The sequence below is a fragment of the Dicentrarchus labrax genome, unplaced genomic scaffold, assembly GCF_905237075.1.
Source record: "Dicentrarchus labrax unplaced genomic scaffold, dlabrax2021, whole genome shotgun sequence".
Classification (NCBI taxonomy): domain Eukaryota; kingdom Metazoa; phylum Chordata; class Actinopteri; family Moronidae; genus Dicentrarchus; species Dicentrarchus labrax.
Window position 1 is genome coordinate 18,396,714 of NW_026136722.1, and position 12,440 is coordinate 18,409,153.

A 12,440-nucleotide genomic window follows, 5' to 3' on the forward strand; every position below is an offset into this window, starting at 1 on the left:
ACTATGCTGCTGAAATTGGCGCACTATGCAAGTAAGGATGTAGTGTACATAATATTCAATCTGAGACACAGTATTGGTTACAATTTTCCAACTTGGTTTGAGTTAGGAGACAACTTTCTCACATTGCAAAGTCACACGCTTTCTTGCACCAAACAGCCCACCACAACCTCATCCCTCCAAGGTTGCCAGCTTCTTAAGAGAGGACAGTATTAACGTGTTAGAAAAAAAACCCAAACTCTCAGAAACTGTCTGGTTGAGGATAGTCACTTTTGTTAAGTTGCATGCCAAAAAACATCTAGGTTTCAAGTACATAACCATGATTTCAACACCACTGTAATGACTATATTTTAGAATGTATGAAGAGCTTGCTTGACACCAGGTGGCTGTGATGCGGGTCATCCACTAATCGGATGGTTGGCAGTTTGGCTCCTCCAGTCTGCATGTCAAAGTGTCCTTAGGCAGGATACTGAACCCCAAATTGCTCCAGATGTGTGAGTGTGTGTGAATGGGATTAGTTAATTTCTGATGAGGTGAGATGAGCTGTTGGCACCTTTCATGGCAACCCCTGCCATCAGCTTTGAGGGTGGCTGTGGCTCAGGAGGTAGAGCGGGTGGTCCACTAATCAGGAGGCTGGCGGTTTGACCCCCCCCCCCCCACACCAACCCCATGCCAAAGTGCTCTTGAGCAAGATACTGAACCCCAAATTGCTCCAGATGCTATGCCATCAGTGTGTGGATGGATTAGTTTCTGTTTGTGATGAGCCTCTGCCATCACAGTGTGAATGTGGCATGTAGTGTAAAGCACTTTGAGTGAGGAAGATTAGAAAAAGTGCAGTCCATTTATTTAAAAAAAATACTAAAATGCTGTTAAGACACATAAAAAACCCTTGAAATTTAGCACAGTTTCATAGACTTCTTTTGACCCAAAAACAGCCAAATCAATACATAGTTTATAGCTGCTATTATTAAACATCATTACTGCATACTGTAGGCAAAGCACATGATGTTCTTTATCGAAAAGAGGGCAAATAAATCAAGATCTCAACAAACAACACGTTGAGAATGGACATTTGATTGTAAGGATTTACACTCTGCTGTCAGAGGCAGTAGTGCAAGAGTAAAAGGGACAGAGAGCACTGAGAGCCTCGCTGTGCAACAGAGAAACCTGGGTTTCAGGATGTAAGCCGAGATGCCATTGGTCAATACTTGGAGACGACAGGGATAAATTCGGCCTCCCTCTTGGGATCCACAACAGCCAAGTTTGGCCTTTTACCTCACTGTTTTTCCCCGCCTCTGTCACAGAAACACTTCTGAAAATAGCCCTAAGCAAACCCAGATAGAAAAGAGAGAGCGCGCGTTCGTAAATGCCAGGAGTTTGAGGCAAGGCGACGGCTGAGATGACGTTTGGTTTGCCGTCTGTGTGGATATTATTTTGGGTCAGATGTGCTTCTCTGCCATATTGCCCGGTGAAGCGGGAAGGCCAGGCCACAAAGAGAGAGCATATGCCTGCCTTTCCCTCTGCTGCCGCCCCTGACATGTGTTACTTCCTCCTCGCTCAGCCCACCTGCTCGGACAAGCCTTAGTAGTAAACTACGAATGCCAGCCTTTAGCAACAGTATGCAGAATGTGTCAGTCTGCAGAGATCAGTCTTATCAGGGCTCGTCAGAAGAAATGTAGTCTGAGAAGAGTGTGAATGGGTTCAAATGAATGACCATCGGAATCAGAGCAGCTCAGAAAAAATGTCCAACTCATTAGAAAGAACTAAACTTGTTTTTTGTTTTGCTTTGCATTACCATACTGTACAGAACCATTGAGTTTATATCCTACAACACCATAAAAGTTTTACAAATTAAAGTTCTTATATACTTTTTAAACAAAAGTCCTGAAAGCGTTCACACTTGCCTGCTCAACACTGGAATTACAGAATAATTACAAAATAGTTTCTTTATAGTGTTATATCTTATTTAATATATATTATATTCCTATATTTAAATTGTACTCTCTTTAATGTGCATGATTTTCTTTTCATACATATTGTTGGAGCATTGTTGGAGGGAGCCTGGGAATTAAAAATTGAATTGCTGGCTTCACTGTAATTGCTGTGCATATGACAATATAAAGAACTTGAATTGAGGTTGCACACAACCAACACTATGAACACATGATACAAGGGGTAGCCATCATGGAAACACAGAGGTAAAAGTAAGTACATATACACAGACATGGAATATCATAGTTATGTTTTTAGTGGTGAAAAAAAGAATTGTTGTGTTTTCGTTACCTTCCATGTTAAACTGCCATGTCTCTACAGTAGTTTGCAGTCACCATGGTTTCTCCTACACCTACAGCCCACTCTCATTCCCAGACTGTCAGTTACGGACGCGAGTGGTGTTCAGTTAGCTGCAATCTGAAACTTCACCACTAGATGCCATTAAATCCTAGACACTGGTCCTTTAAGGTGTATTTAAAGACTCTATGTGTAGGAAGTGGAAGTGTCATGTCTTTTTCGACAAACAAAAACTTACAGCATCAGAAAAAAGTAAAAGATGTTATGCTCACATTAAAACTCAACCACATACAGTGGCTTTGTACTGTGGGGTTATTAGGAGATGTAAGGAAGTCTTTATTAAGAGATATCTGCGTGCTTGTAAATGTCAGTAATGTTAGTGGAAGGTGTGCAATTATTCAAAGAGTAGTTCTTTTTAATCTTTGTTTGACTAGAAGTGTAAAATCATGACATTCTATTCGATGCAAAGCTTTAAATTACTTTTTAAAAAGGTCAATCTGCCCGGGTTTCGTGTTGTCCACATATTTCTACAGAATGACCATTGGCAACATTACCATTGGTAGTGACTTCTCAAAGTGATGGAAGGACGGGTATGTTGCAGTATTAACCATAGATCAGTGTGTTAGGGTATCATGTGCCCGGCTGACACCCTGCAGCTGTTTCTGTTCTTTTACAACAAGCACAAACCTGAAAAGCCACCCAACACGTAATTATCTCTTGCTTTACAGTCCCATCTGTTAGCCTTATCGATCACCTATCGATCGAGGAAAGCCAACTCTATATGCTGTTGATCACAAGCAGGGGTTTCGTGGACATTTATTATGGTACGGCGATCGATCGGGGTCACGCTGCCCAGCCTCCACCGTCGGCCGCAGAGAAACAAATTCGGCCTTGCTGACACATCTCTCAGTGCCGTCCTGACAGCCTCATAAAATCCCACTGATGTCCTCCTGCCCAGGAGAATGGATTCATTTTTCGAGGGATTCATCCACAGAGGGGAAAAATTAAGATTAATGGCTTTTTGTGCCCTGCTACAGTTTGCAATTGTTTTTCTGAGGGAGATTGTTTGCAGCCTGGCAATGTGATATATGCAAATGTGACCTGGAAGTGCATAAATGGGTGCTAGCAAAATGATTCGTGCTTATGTACAGTCTCAGCTAGATAGATAGATAGATAGATAGATAGATAGATAGATAGATAGATAGATAGATAGATACTTTATTTATCCCGAGGGAAATTCAAGTATCCAGTAGCATACAAAATACAAAACATACATTAAACATACATTAGACTAAAATTAAAAACCTTAAGAATAGAATTAAAAATAAAATAAAAGATAAAATATAAAGTATTATATATATATATAATTTTTGCAGATGTTGAAGGACCCCAGCCTTCTCAGGAAGTACATACGGCTCTGCCTTTTCCTGTGTAAAGTGTAGCTGAAGTGCAAAAGTGGCGTAGGCTAAAATACTAAAGTGTAAAGAATTAATTTAAAGTGCATTAGAAAGCACGAATAATGGTGTTTTTTGAACAGTAATTTGTCGTGCAAATAAGCAGGTGTATTTCTCTCCTTTGAACTGTAGGGGGGGATCATGTCCTGACCCAAACAGGAAAGTGGAGCTATATAGCTTCAGGCAGCGGGTTTGTGGTGAGTTTGAGAGGAGAAGAGACAGACATGAGTCACCTGCAGACAGCCTGCACTGGCATGTTAAAGTCAAGTCTGTCTCAGTGCTGTTTCATGTCCTGAATACCAGCGTGACCTTTCAAAATTCAACTTTACACATCCTAGACAACAGCACTGAGGTTCTGCTGCACGAGGAGGCCAGTTAAAAACGCAGGGAACATTTGTTGGATGATGACCAAGGTCAGCCAAAGTCAAAGCTGTTGTATTCTCACACCGTCGCAATGGACAGACTATCCAGGGATCACTGTGCAAGAACAATAACCATGTCCAGCATGTAGGAGGTTCCTTCAGTGAGTTCTTCAGTTAATTGTTACTGAAGGTTTTTGTCATAAAGATGAGCATCATCTTAAAAATAGTAGTCAACTATCACTACATCCTGTGTGTGCATGCTGTGAGCTTGATGGAAAATTATCAAAGTAAATGTTAATGGGATGCAGGACACACAGCTGATACCTGGAAAGAAGCTGCTAAAGAGAGAACACACAATTGCTCCACCTATCAGACCCCCCAACACAGTACCTGACCTACGAGGAATAGACCTTTTTCACAGCAACCATTTTGACCTAAAATAGTAGAGTAAACACAGGTGTTAGCAATGAGGCTAATTAAGGTTCCATTCCATTCAGATCAAACAGAGTCAGGGTGCTGCTATTGTGCATGTTGGTTCACTGGAGAGGCTCTGCTGCACCGAATGGAACAGAATCTTAATTAGTATTATTGATTACATCTCTGATTGCCTTCCTATTTCATGTTAAATGGCTGCTGTCGAATAAAAAGTCTATTTTTGAATTCATTCAGTGTTTTTTTATGATACATAAATACATATGAAAAAATAAACTTGACATTTAAGGTTGAAATAATGTCCCTTATGTAGTTACACATTCATACATCACAAACAGAAACTGACATTCATACACGGCTGCACAGCATTGGGAGCAATTTGGGGTTAAGTGTCAAGGAGTTGCGGATCAAACCACCAACCTTCTGATAAATGGACAACCTGATCTACCGCCTGAGTTACAGCAAGTCCAAAGTATCTGAAGTTGTAACAAAATGCACTTCCAAGACCCAAATACCTGACAAAAACCCCAAAAGTCAAAGTTTTTCTATTAGCACTAGAGGTCAAGCTTCATAGTGCAACCAACTGAATACCGCTTGGCTCACCCTCCCCTTCCATGCATATAAGTGCATCATTTTCTGGTCATTATACACTAATGAAAACATACCTGTGAATATAACATTCCATTTCATATTTTGAAACATATTTTTGTGGACAGCAAAACAAAAATGGAACCGAAAGATCTTCCAATTAATAAAAAACTGCAGCTGGAAATCCACCAATTTCAGGTATTTGGCTCGGGTCCTGCAGTTATGAAGCCAAGCAGCTTATGGACTCTTGAAACCAAATAATTCATTATGCTCCCGAAACAAGACGACAAAAATAGACATTCTTATTTTTAAGTTTTACCTAAAAAGGCCCAATTAAGTATACTAATGTACTCTCAAGTTACCCCCTTTACCCCCAAAGGCAAACATAAAACTACTGCTGCATTCGTATTGATTCAGGATTTTAACTATTTCCTATCCGCCCCGATGGAATTTGAAATGGGACGTAGCTCCCTCACATAAGGAGAAAACACAGGCAATTAATAAATTACACAAAATAATATACACTGGAGAAACTGACATTGTACTGTTGTTAAAGTTGTTTAAATTTACCTGAAATCGTCTTCATTTCTGTACTGCAATATCTTACTACTCTTTTATCAGCATTTACACTGATGAGATACATACAGCTGAACAATATATGGCCAAAAGTATTTGGACAGCCCACACACCTTTATGTACTTTTGGTCTTGGACTGTTTTTCCTGTTTTGGGCCTCTTAGTTCTAATGAAAGGAAATCTCGTCATACAATTACATGCATACATTAGCTACATCATACAATGATATTTTAGACGGATAGTTTGCCTAGAACTTGCAGCTTTGTGCCAACAAAAGATGCTTTCCTGTTTCAACAGATGATGCCAGAACTGATCACCCTGTATCAGTGCTGGACCTCACTAATTCTCTTTTGGCTGAATGGGAGAAAATTCCTGCAGCCAGGTTCCAAAGTCTGCTGGTAAACCTGAAACCAGAGGAGTGGAGGTTGTTGGAGAGGCAGAATAATGCCCCTAGTTTTTAAATTATTGTCCACATATTTTTGGCAAATTACTGAGCGGGACAAACTGTCTGTGCTCTCTGGTGGACAAAGTATAGTATGGCAGCACAGTCTCTTCCTCAAACAAATTCTTGGGTATTCCAGTACTGAGATTGCTTGTTCCACATCGGCCAACATGTAAGCTGATACTGATCTTGGATGAGCTAAGATCGGCCAGTCCTCAGGCTCTAATGTATGCTTGCATATGGTTATACACACATACAGCACAGTATATAAAGACTGCACATGCATACACAGACATTAATGCAGACTGTATGTACACAGACACATACAGCTCATGTTTCAAGAGATAAATCACAAAGATAGGGAGGAAAAAGCGAGCACTGACTGTGTTTGTCCCAGAGAACATTTGAAGGACAAACCTGTTGATGTGAGCTGCAGCAAGACAGACAAGGCACGGAGCGGAGCGGGATACGGCAAAATATAAAACAGAACGAGCTGACAATGAACGAGTGTCGCGCAAGAGTGAGGAGAGATGATGCATTATACTGGGATGGTTGAAAAAGAGGCTGTAGTATGTTGAGAGTTGTAAGGCGGCCGGCGCTCCAACAGCAGAGGGAGGGAAATAAACGGGATGGGTGGAGGGAGGGAAGCAGAGAGGAGGGAGGGAGAATGAGAGGATAAATCCTTACTACATAATGATTAGAGCTCACAAGCCCTTCCTGTGACACAGAGTGTAGGAATCAGGATTACAGCCGGCCAGTGAAGCCAGAGTGAAAGCTCTGCTGATGGGGGAAGGAGGGGCTCAGGTAGGAAAGGGAAAAAAAAAAGACAAACAGGACAACAAGTGTATTTAACTGAAGGCTAGAACAAACAAGGTGTGTTTCAAGGGGAGGCAGGGGGCAGATCCAAGCAAAGACAGACATTTTAAAAGATACAAACTCCAGCGGCAAACTCGCATCTGTCCCCCTGCCCCAGCCATCTGTCGCCGGCCGCCGACATCCTCGTCCCGGGCAGTTGGATCATATCTTCGAGTCTTATTTTGATGGAGCGACCACAAGAGTGCCAGAGGAGGCGGAAGAATAGAGGCTGTGAAATGAAGACAAGGGTCACCCTGCGGAATCTGTGATAGATGGGACTCACAGTGTGGACAGGTGTCTCAAAGATGGAGTACATCTGTGTCTTTATGAAGCGGGCAGTGACGGGGAAGGACAGGAGTGAATATTGAGGATTTGTTTTGCGCTGATATATGACATGGTGTAAGTTTCTGGCAGCTTTCGGAGCTTTTCTGAAGTCTCATTCTCCAGCCAAGAGAGGAATTATCTTTTCCCCAGAGGTGAGCAGCTGCTGAAGACCTTAAAAAGGCAACTGCTTTACACACAAATATGCACGCTCGAAGGTTTCTCCTCAAAGCATTCTGGGACATCTTATCGGAAAACCCTCTTTTGAGGTAGCCGTCTCAACTTTCATTCTCACCTGGAACATTTAGCCGAGAGCACAAGTGAAACTGTGGACAGTCGCGATTTGTAAATTTGTTTTCTTTCTCCCTTTCCCACCCCCTCCTCCTCCTCCGGCACCTGCTCACTTCGATCTCCCTCCATCACTCCGTTCATCCTCCTCCTCCTCCTCCTCCTCCTCCTCCTCTTCTTCCCTCCCCCCTTTTTACCAGCGAGTGATAATGTGACCTTCTGCCAAAGTGCTGGAAACCATGCCACCGTCGCAGCGGGCTCCTCTGTTGCTGCCACTGAAATAGACTCAAACAAGTGCAGGGAGAGGAAGAGGAAAGGAGGACGGAGAGGACGAGGGAGGGAGAGGAAGAGAAGAAGAGGGCCAAAGGGGAGAGAAAGAAGGAAGAGAAAGGAGGAAAAAAATAAAAACGGGACCAGGACAGCTGAAGCTGCGGACACGGGATGAGTGGTGACGAGCCAGGGCTGGATGTGGATTGCCAACACAGGTAACGGATCACCTTCCTCTACCACTTAATGCCGCACTTACATGTATCATCACTTCACTGATTGTTTATCTGCTTATGGTTAAAGGTCGAATTTGCCCTCAAATGCTCTTTTTCACTTTAAAAACTGAATGTGATCCAGTATGAGAATGCTTTCTGCTTCTTTTTATTGTGTTTAGTAGTTTTTAAGTAGCATCCCCCCCTTCCCTCTTCTTCCTCCTCCTCCTCTCTTCTAACTGTCAATAGAGGAATTATCAGAGCGCAGAGGATCAGATCAAAAGCAGCACTCGACAGGATGCTTGTCGGTGGGATCAGACAGCACGCTGTGTTTGGCTTTTGTGCCTGTTGTAGGTGTGTGTGGTGGCTGTAACTGTTGCTTTAACTCACTGAGCTGCCGGGGGGATTAAGCAGAGCGGATCGATGCGTCATTGTAAACAGTTAGAGCAGCTGAGAGGGGCTTTGATACCTGCCCGCCGGACCTGGGATACTGCCGCCGCCGCTGCTGCTGCATGGGAAATTGAACTGCCACTGAAGAGTGACTTTTCAGGATGCAAGAGAATGAGAGGTTCCTGTAATTACTGAAGGATCCGTTCTGGCACTTTGGCTCCATGAATACAGAACAGGTCTTTTTTTTTTTTGAGGCATGAGAATGAGACCTGAATTGGTAAACTGAAAGCTGTCTGAGACCGGTTATAGGAGGGAAAGTGACTGACATGTCACTGAAATGTAGACAAGATAAACAAAATGAACAAGAAGAGGCTCACACTGATGGTTTGGTAAAGATGTAAGACCTCTGAAGTTGACCCGGAGAAACAATCACGCACGAGGCAATAAATAAAAAGATAACAGAAAACAGGAGCAGCCGAGCAGAGCAGGAACAGAGCCATATTTTATCAGTGATGTGTTTCCTCATTACAAAGTGTCAAGAAGCAGTCTGCACCGGGAGCTAAACACACAGGGAGCAATTCATCCATAAAAACTGATCAGATTGTCCATAACTGACTGAATAACTGTCTCTTTATCTCAGAGAACCAGTTAAATTTGTCTGTCATGGACCGCAAAAGAGAGGTCACACGACTATAGGTTTGTGTATTTGATTGGTTCAGATCAGAGGCGACAGTGATGCAGTGAGACAAGGAATCCTCTGGGACCTGTCCTCCTGTAGATCGCAGTTTGGAGTTTGGCTTTTCAAGAACTGAACCGTCTCTTTCCACCTCTTTGGCCAGCATCCAATATTGAATTAAAAGGGTCAGCTTACCCCAGTTACTTTCCTCTACAGTGGTTTGTAGCCATGCAGCCCGTGGAGGAAAAGCATATTTTATACATGCAGGCTACTGTCACAGCTAGGGCTGCAATGATTGCTTTCATTATCAGTTAATCCGTTAGTCATTTTCTTGATTAATCGATTAGTTGTTTGGTCAATAAAATGGCAAGAAATTGTGAGAAATGTTGATCTGTGTTTCCCAGAGCTCACAGTGACATCCTCAAATGTCTTGTTTTTTTTGATATACCAAAGATATACAGTTTACTGTCACAGAGGACTAAAGAAACCAGAAAATATTCACATTTGATAAGCTAAAAAACTGAGACATTTTTTAATCACATTTTTATCTAATTAGATCAGTTTAATAGTTGGTTAATAATTGACAGCTAATTGATTAATTGGCCAATAGTTGAAGCTCAATGATCAGTTAAACTGATCAACAATAGATAACAATAGATAATAATGGCACTGCCTGCTGATGTCTGACTGGGATGAAGCTGAGAAGATTCTGATGTTCCTGCCTCATTTTAAAGGGACAGTTCACCCAATATTACAAATTGCCTCTAGAACAGTGGTTCCCTAACTAGGGGCCCCAAGGGGCTCCAAGATCAATTTGAAGGAAAAGGAATAAAGAAAAACAAAATATGCTTCTGCCTTTTTGGCTTCATTGTTGCAAAATACTGGATAATTTTACCTCTTTTGGCTTCAAATAAATCAAATAAATCTAAGAAGCATAAATCTACTCACTGACGTATGCGACCTGTGACTGGCGGCTGTGAGTAGACTTAACTTTGTGTCACAAGCTGAAAAGGAAACCACTTTTCTAGAACAGGGGTTCCCCAAACCTTTGGGTCTTGACCCGTTCAGAGGAAACAAAGTCTACTTGCTAGTCTTATTGTATCATTCCATACCATATTACCATTACCATATTATATTATTCTCAGGCTGATTTATTTACATGAATGATTTTTAGGGGCCTAATTAAAATTATTTGATGATTCATTAGAAATAGATTTTTTTTTACTTATTTCCTATCCTGTTAATCATCTCACCCCCATCCAGCGACTCTCAGAAAGAGTCACTATCACCAGGTTGCTGAACTGCTGCTCTAAAACACTGATTCCAACCTTTTTGGCTTATGACTACTCAAAGCAAAGCAATGCCTCCTTATAATCCCATATCCTAGGTTGCATATGTTTCAGAGCTGTGAGCAGTTCAATCAATCAATGACTAATTGATTAACTGATTTGTTAAATTAATTACCAACTATTTTGATACTCCAATTAATCATTTTAAGTCATTTTTTAAAGAAAACTATTTGATTTCAGCTTCTCAAATGTTTCAAATTTCTTTTTTAGTCCTCTTTCATAGTAAAATGTATATCTTTGGGTTGTGAACAAAAAAGACATTTGGGAATGTCACCTTGGGCTTTAAGGAGCCATTTTTCACCGTTTTGGGACATTTTATAGACCAAACAACTAATCGATTAATCGAGAAAACGATAGACAGATTTATCGATAATAAAGATAAGGGTTAGTTTCAGCACGACATGTCAGAGATCAAAGGTTAGTGTCATTAAATATCTCATATTGGTTATAATTTGGACAAAAATTACCCATCCCACAGGTGGAGGTTGAACTCTGTACAGAGAGAATATGCTCCTCCACCGGCTTCGCCTGAGAGTGAATGAGAGTGTGGAATGAGATGGTGTGAACAGTGCGGCACCAGTTAGGCAGGTGAAAAATGGCTGTTCATTATGTTATGCCAACCATATCCTAGTTTCAGTAATTGGATGTACTGGTATGTATGCGAGTGCAATAGGAACGCATGCATGCATGTGTGTGTGTGTGTGTGTGTGTGTGTTTGTGACAAGGAGGGACCGATGCAAGGACTGTCAGCCCATCACACAACATGATGCAATCACACACACACACACACACACTATGGCACAGTAAGGTAACACACCGACAACCATGATGGAGGAACCTGCTGCTGGACGTCAGGCTGAGGGAGGAGCCTGATCAATAACCCTACTGATACATTCAATGATTAACAGATTCATTTTGTTTTAAAAAGATGCTTTGCTAATTCCACAGACGCCCCCTCCCCACTGCCATCACAAACACATATGTTTGTGTTCCTATCCATGTGAGGACCATCACTGACATCAGACACACAGACAAAATGTCCTCACACTCAAAAACTGTCCTTACGGTGAAGGTTGAACCTCAGAAAAGTAGATGTACAAGAGAGTAATGTGTTCACAATAGCAGAATTTAGAACTTCAATACAATATTAGTATAAAAAAATAGCAAATATATTATTAACGGAGATGGTATTGTTTTAAACACATGGTATCGAAAAAGTATCAATACTTTTGACAACCTTAAAAGAGAACACACACTAGACTGATCCCATAACATCTTGTACATGTATCAGTTACATCATGTAGGATTGACTGAGGAGACAGGCTTTATGACCTATACTGCAGTCAGCCACCGGAGGGCGATCCAGATGTTTTGGCTTAACTTTTGGAGAGCTGTTATGTCGTCCATCTTTATATATGTCAATGGTTGTAACATTAAATCCACAGGACAGGCTTATGCAGGAAGAGACATTACAGTTAATCTTGATTACACGTAGGAACCTAAAGCTTCTGCCCTACATCCAACCACAGCACCCATGTGTCCATCCAAACCTCTCTTGGGCAGACGTTATTTCTTGTCAGTCCTCATGTGCTGATCTGCTGTCCTACTGTATATCATGCTATGTCAGAGTTGTGATCTCTTTTAATCAAGAAAATGTTTTAAATCAAGCAGTGCCGAAAAATGCTTTTTATGTACATTTAAGACTAACTACAGAGTGACAAATCAACCATTCGTTAGCAACCCTCACTAGCCTTTTTAGTGCTTTCTGTGGTTGTTTCACAATAAAAGCTGAAGAAATGTTGTAAAAACTATGTAAATACTATACAAGCATTGGTGTTTTACACATTAACTACTGTATAATCTAATTATTCTGGCTAATATCTGATTATCCAGGACTAGCTGAGAACTGCCCACAGCAATAAATAGTGGTTTTATTAGTCGAC

At 41.4% G+C, this 12,440-nt stretch overlaps 1 protein-coding gene across 1 annotated transcript in view; it reads left to right on the top strand.

Annotated features, from left to right (window-relative positions):
- Positions 1-6,847: 6,847 nt before the first annotated feature.
- The window catches only part of grin2ca (glutamate receptor, ionotropic, N-methyl D-aspartate 2Ca), a 65,661-nt gene continuing 60,068 nt past the window's right edge, over positions 6,848-12,440 (top strand). The window contains exons 1-2 of the mRNA XM_051388487.1: positions 6,848-7,584; positions 7,804-8,088. The gene's annotated coding sequence lies outside the window, so the exon portion shown is untranslated. The remainder of the gene's footprint in view (positions 7,585-7,803; positions 8,089-12,440) is intronic.